Consider the following 7,605-nt stretch of genomic DNA (forward strand, 5'->3'; position numbering starts at 1 on the left):
ATAATGTAAGCTACTTTGGCTCCCCACTGGGGAAAAATCCAGGGCATAAATGAAGCAATTCCCTTCACCTCTTTTTGTTGTTGTTGCAGATATATCATTTGCATCTGGACATGTACAAATGGCAGAGTTGCACAAGATCACGGGCAGTCTGTGTGACTGAATTATTTCAGATGAGGTTCTTTAATCCCAAACTTCACATATAGAGAGTTGGTGTGGTGTAGTGGTGAAGAGCAGTGGGCTCTGATCTGGGGAACTGGGTTTGACTCCACATCAGTGGTGGACTTTACTCTGTAAACCAGGTTTGTTTTCCCACTCTTCCACATAAAGCTTGCTGGGTGATCTTGGGCTAGTCACAGTTCTCTCAGAACTCTCTTGGCCTCACCTACCTTCCAAGGCATCTGTTGTGGGGAGAGGAAGGGAAGGAGTTTGTTAGCTGCTTTGAGACTCCTTACAGTTGAGAAAAGCGAGGTATAAATCCAAACTCTTCTTCTACATTGGTTTCATTCCAGCGGATGGACTGAAGCCATGGTGGGCAGTCCTCCTTTTCAATGCTTGGCACATTGGATTTTCATATTTTAACATCGACCACATTTATTTATTTGAGGCTCTTTTAATCTGGCTTCCTTTGATAACAGACTCAGGCTTCTTGTATGTCAATTCTTTGTTCTGCATTGTACTTTGCACAATTGGGAGCTGCAAATTGTGTTGCGAGTAATTGAGTATTTTTGCATACTTATATGGTAATGTGAACACTCAGGTGATCATTAACGCCCAAAGAAAGTGTGACTGGAAATGGGACTTTACTTGGAAACTCATTATGCTGTGTTTTCATACAAGTGTTGCCAATATATAATTAAGTTTGTGTTGTGTTTAAGTGGTATATTCGTTATAATCGGAGAGTCAGTTGTGCTTTCTCTTTTTTTGCTTTTCAACTTTTTCCTCCCTTTGCTTTTTGTTAGCTGTCAAAGAAGGACAAATGTTCACTGTTACATGTCAGCTTCTGTCAAACTCTGACTCCTGCTGGAAAGTCTTTGGATGCTGAGAGTGTTAATGCTGAAGAAGATATTTGCAGGATAGAAGTTACTCATGCCAAGAATATTCAGAGACTATCAAAATCAGAATTGAATTTTGAGCAGAATTTGCTGGAGCAACCTCTCAAGGCCTCTTTGGGGAAAAGTGGTATTTCTTCTGCTAGACTGGGACTTTGACCAGGTGTGTGTGTCTTTTCTCTCTCTCATCTTTTCTGCACAGCACAAATATAATGCCTTGAAGACATTATAAAAAGTGTTTTGGGGAGGAACTCTGCACAGCTCTCTCCGGCAAAATGTTTCCAGGTTGTTTTATTTCTCCCAACCCAGGTTTTTCAAAAATCACTAAGGCCCCTTCCGCACACGCAAAATAATGCGTTTTCAAACCACTTTCACAACTGTTTGCGAGTGGATTTTGCTATTCCGCACAGCTTCACAGAGAACTGAAAGCAGTTTGAAAGTGCATTATTCTGCATGTGCGGAATGAGCCTATACTAGTGTCTTTTTTTTCCTGCCCAGTAATTTTAAATCTCTGGCTGATTCCGCATGGGCCAAAAACAGCAGTGTGAAAACAGTGTGAAAATGGTGTAAAACGGTGTAAAACGGTTTATATTGTTTTCACACTGTTTTCACACCGCTGTTTTTGGCCCATGCGAAATCAGCCTCTTACTTTCATTTTCACCACTCACTCACAGCCGCCATTTTGTGCTGCTGCAGAAATTCTCACCGCCTATTTGGTGAAGGTTTCTCATGGAGGTTTTCTCTGTTGGAGTTTACTACACAGAGAAGCAGCCTATACACTGATTAAAAGAGTAAAAGGTAAATGTTTATTAGGAAGTACATGTAGGATAGGAAAGAGGGAACAATAGCATGCTGCTATCTTGCTAGCTAGGAAGAGTCTCTGCAACTAACTTCTGAAAAGAAGCAGGTATTGGAGCTGAGTATCAGTTTAAGGACAGACAAGAGGTGATACAAAAGGATGGAGGGGTCACTAATTTTACATCTGACCACTTGCCCACCCCTGCTGGGTCTTCTTAGTTCCTTTGCACATTAGACATTGCTACATCCAATATCCTCTCCTATATCCAACATCCTCATCTGCGTATGATTTCACAGTAAAAAGTACATGACTAAGGTTTGTTTGGCCTGACGATCCTGCAAATGTGTCATTTCTTCTTTTTCAATTATTTTGAGGGAGCTATCTGTGATTCTTATATCATGACATTGTAGCTTCACAGACAGCTCCCTCAAAACAAAAGGCTGATTCCGCACACGCAAAATAATGCACTTTCAAGCTGCTTTCACAACTGTTTTTGCCATTCCGCACAGCTTCAAAGAGCCCTGAAAGCAGCTTGAAAGTGCATTATTCTGCGTGTGCGGAATCAGCCAAACAAAAAGAAAAAACAACACATGCATGAGATCTCCCGGCAAAACAAACTTTCGACAATACATAAAACAAACTTTATTCATGTACTTTTAACAGTGAAATCGTGTGTGGATGAGCTGCTAGTAGACAGAAACTCCATGGGAAATCTTCACCAAATGGCCAGAGGGGCGGAGAATCCCTGCAGCAGCACAAAATGGTGGGCACAACAAAATGAAACTGACAAGCTTCAGTCAGCTAGTGGAGGGGAGGCAGGAAAAAGTCTTGCTTTCCCTGGCAACATTTTTTTTGGTCTGTGCAGATAAAAAAAGACAAAACTTTTTAAAACATTTGCAAGATGTTTATTTGTGCTGTGCAGAAAGTACCCCCTCCCAAAACACATAATCCTTTAACCTGTTCTGACTCAGGTCCTTTAATCTGTTCTAACTCAGGTCCACTGAGTCTAGTTGATCAGAGAAAGGCAGAAGTTCACAATTCTATGATTTATATTGGCCAATTTGGGCTTCATATTCCCTGCCAAGTGATTGTTTCTCTCCAAGTCTCCCCTGTTCCTTTTCCCGCAGGGAGAGAAGGTAAGTGTGGGGAAAGAAAATGGAGGTGCCTCCATGCGGAGGTTCCTCCGTGGACTGTGGGTGCTCTGGTACCACTCACACCTCAGTGTGCAAATGGCCCCAGGGTCCACCAGCATCATATATGGCGGTGGGAAGCTGCTGTAGGGGCCCGTGTGGAATCCGCCTGAGTTAATGCAGCCCATGGTGCCTTTGTGCCTGAGTTTTCGGTTACAGGGCTCCTGGTTCAAGCTTCATGGTATAGTGGTTAAGAGCAGTGGACTCTAATCTGGAGAACCAGGTGTGGTTATCCACTCATCCACATGAGTTGCAGATTCTTATCTGGTGAACTGGATTTGTTTCTCTGCTCCTACTCATGCTAGGTGACATTGGGCTAGTCACAGTTCTCACAGAACTCTCTCAGACCCACCTACCTCACAAGGTGTCTGTTGCAGGGAGAGGAAGTGAGAGGAGTTTGAAAGATGCCTTGAGCCAATTTACAGGAGAGAAAGCCAGGGCATAAATCCAAACTCTTCTTCTGCAGAATCCCTGGAGTTACATTTTCTTTGGCATTTCCATACCAGTAAAGATGCAAGCAGTGGAATGACACCGGAATGACATCTCTGCGATGCGGACAGTCATTTCAGTTCATCATGAGACAAGCTTCTGTTTACCTATCTCCAACAACAAGCACTTCAGAAGAAAGAACTACATCTTTAAACATCAAAGGAAATGAAGGTAACAAAGAAAGTACACCAAGGCCAGGAAATTCAGCATATACAAACTGTGAAGTTGTCTGGCAAAGCTTTCAACATCCACGCAGAGATGATTATTCTGATTGCTTATTGACTGCATGTATCTCATAAGCCAACTGTAGCCCTTTCCTGAAAATTTGGACCAGGCTACAGCTTTGACAATCAATCAGAAAATCAGCTGGGGCAGTTTTAGGCTTTGAGGGGAGTAGGGGAGTAGTGGAGTAAAAGTCAAAAAGCAAGGGTGTTTCTTCCCTCACCAGTTTTACCTTTCGCTATATACCTTAGGTAAACAGGCAGTGTTTGTGCTGAATTCAAACCCTTAATTTTGCTTTAGTCCTGACACATTCATAGGCGTTTACTTTTTGGGTCTTCATTGTAGCCCATTGTAGTCTTGGCCCATTGATTCAAAGGGCTCATTTCCCAGGCCCCATGTGGGTACCAGAATTTTGGTTTAACCAATGTTTGGATTTCCCATATGCCTTTGAGGTTGAATTACTATAATGTGTTTTGCTTGTATGTTTGGGCTGCTTTGGAAGGTGCCTTGCCAAATCAAATTGCATTCCAAACTTCTCCAATGTTCTTCTTTGCAAACATTGATATGCAATGATCTCCTGAAATTCCCTTAAACATTTGCTGAACATTCATAATATTTCATATTTAAGATCCTTGATTTCAATATTTATTGTTCATTAATTTATTTGGAAAATTTTGCGCTTCCTCTCCAGGAAACCTGCCTAAGGCACCTGACAAAATAAAACGCAATGATAGTAAATGTCATTAGTGTAAAATTGTCACAGTTTATACTGTAACCAGCAGCCTCCAATATGTGTGTTATGAGCAGTCAAGTTGTTTCCAACTTATGGTGACCCGTTCAATTAATGACCTCAAATATGTCCTATCACCATGGTGGCGAACCTTTGGCACTCCAGATGTTATGGACTACAATTCCCATCAGCCCCTGCCAGCATGGCCAATTGGCAGGGGCTTTTGGGAATTGTAGTCCATAACATCTGGAGTGCCAAAGGTTTGCCACCACTGTCCTATCATAATACTTTAAACAATGCTTTAAAATAGTATAGCCTGAAATACTTTTTTTTTTTAAAGTTCAGGTGTTTGGGAATGTTTGGAATCAGATCATAGGTCATTCTACAATGCTTTCCCACACATGTCCCTCTTCCAGCCCTGCCTGCTTAAAGATAAATATATAAACTTATAAACCAGTTGTCTGTTGATTAAGAATAAATTCTTCATAGTTGAGAACCTTTTTTGGGGTGTGTGTGTGTCTGTTTCTAGTTATTGAGCATCTGTGTAGCTCAGGCGTCTGCCACTTGCGGCTCTCCAGATGTTCATGGACTACAAATCCCATCAGCCCCTCCCAGCATGGCCAATTGGCTCTCCAGATGTTGATTCTGGAGAGCCGCAGGCTGCAGACCTCTGGTGTAGCTTGTCAATTTCATTTCGAATGCCCAACCTCATAGATGTGTTTCTATTCAAAGTAGGATGCTGAATGCTTTATCTGGCTGCTTCCATACCCCATATTTTCATGTATCTGCCATGGAAGCAATGATGGAGATCAAACTTGCCTCCTCTACAGCCTAAAAACGCCCCCTTTTCCTTTCCCAGGTGGGACATGTTCTACAGTTGAGACTACAGTATGTTCTAGAACTGTTAAAACTATTTATCCTCTTTCGCTTTGTAGAAAGTACTTCTGTTTTTGTTGTCTTTTTAACAGTCTCCTCTTAAATGTCCTTGGGTTTTCTGCAAAGTCCTGAACAAAAGAAGAGCTCTGCATGTCAGGCTAGTGGTCCATCTAGTTTAGCATACCGTTTCACACAATGGCTGGCCAGTGTCTCTAAAGAGCCAACAAATGGAGCTTAGAAGGGAAGGCATTCCCTGCCTCCTAGCACTGGTATCCAGAAGTATACTTTCTCTGGATGCAGAGATTCTTTAATAGATGTCATAGCTTATAGCTGTTGATGATGGGACTATGCTCCATGAATTTGCCAATATCTTCTTTTACAGCTGTGGAAAACAAAAGAGACGGGGGATCTGGAGGAATGTTGCCAACTGTGCAGGCACAAAAGGAGAATATACAGCCTAATTTAGGGGATTTCATGATGACCTGAAGCCCAGTCATCAAGTGGTTTTAACCTCCCAGAACAGCCACCGTATCAAATGCTGCTGCTGGGTTGATGCAAAACAGCTTGTTATGAATTGTGAGCAAGACTTGGATATGATCAGAAGGCATGACTCACTCAAAATGAGCATTTTGAACAAAGTAAGTTTGAAAGTTGATCGCTATTTCTATGGGGCTTTTTTTTTTTGCAAAGTTCTCAGCATCCCTGTGTGGCTCCATCACTCATAATGTGGCTGGAGACACCACTAAACTTCATAGCTTTAGAACTTTGGAAAGAGCTTTTGCCTGCTTGTTATCCTCCGACTATTATAAAGAGAGCTTTCATGTGCACAAAAATGTGCTCAGAGCTAAATGAGTCAGCTTCCTATTCCTCTTTGCTGTCTCCCTTTCTTAAATGTACTGGCTGCTGCTACTGGTAGAGGCAGGCGTTGGTTTGCAGTGGATGTGCCAACCAGCTGGGAAACAATGGCATATGAATGTGTTGGTCAGGAAGAGCGGGTAGAATTTCCCTGCCTCCTTCCCCTTGGACAATCTGTGAATGTAGGTCCTAGGATGCATGAGATTTGAATGTCAGCTGACTTAGGAACAACATCTCCCAGAAGGTTCTGGTGACGAAGGAGGAGGAAATAAACAGGTTGATGTATGAGAATTATAAACAATCAGAATAGGATTTGGGATAACCTGCGCCATTTCCAGTCTTTAGACATGGCATGCCCAATTGCCCACACATCAGCCGTTGAAAAGAACCAGTCCTTGCTTGGCAGTACTGGGATTTTCCAACACCAACACCATGCTCCATCATGCACATAAGATTTGGGCTAGGTGAATGTGGAATTAAACCCAAACTTGCTTTTTGGATGCTTGGCCAGAAGCAGAAAAGGGAAAAGAACTGACACGCTCCACTCTTTTGTGTATCTCGGAACATACACAGCCACAGACTCAAGTGGAAGCAGCTTATGATGTTTCCCTTCTAAGATGACCAACTGCTTGCAGGTGTTGCCCTCCTCTGTTAGTCACACTGAATTGTAAAATTTCTGTCCAGCTCTATAATCCTTTCAGGTCATGTACTAATGGGTTTTAAGGTGGGGTGGGGGCACAGTTGTTGTACAGAGAATGATAAATGACTGTATGGTGGGGCTAACGAAGGGGTGGATTATTGGGTTATAAATCAATTGAGTGAATCTGAAGAAATTGCAGACCCCAAGGCCTGAATACCAAGATGATGTTTGGGAATATTTTGACTGGGAGGGGGCAGTCAGCTTCTGCGGCTATTCACCAATGTCCATTACTATTTCTACATATAGAAACACTGAAAAATGTACATATTGAATTTTTTTAAAATTGTGCTATTTCTTTTTCCCTCTCTTTGATTATTTGGGGGTTCCAAATAAGGCATTCTTTTATGATTTGTAGCATAGAGGGGAAGGAATGAATTATGAGAATCTGGAAGCATTTTTTAGTAACTAAATCCTGCCCCCCCCCCCCCCCAGTACTTGTTTATTCTTCTCTACTTGCTCAGTGGTAATGCAGTGTATGATGGTTTGGAGGCAGAGGGGCAGGATTTGTGTTTATTTTTATGATCTTGGATTTTAGGTTTGGAGGCTGATGTAGAGTGGGCTTTATACTCCATAGCTCTATTCCAGGGCCATGGTGCCAACCAACACCTTTTTCTGGGGCCTGTCATATATTTTTGGGAAGTGGGTGGGGCCAGGTAGAGCTTTTGTCCAGCAAGGTTTCTGGTGGATTATTCGAT

The sequence above is a fragment of the Sphaerodactylus townsendi genome, linkage group LG13, assembly GCF_021028975.2.
Source record: "Sphaerodactylus townsendi isolate TG3544 linkage group LG13, MPM_Stown_v2.3, whole genome shotgun sequence".
NCBI classification, from domain to species: domain Eukaryota; kingdom Metazoa; phylum Chordata; class Lepidosauria; order Squamata; family Sphaerodactylidae; genus Sphaerodactylus; species Sphaerodactylus townsendi.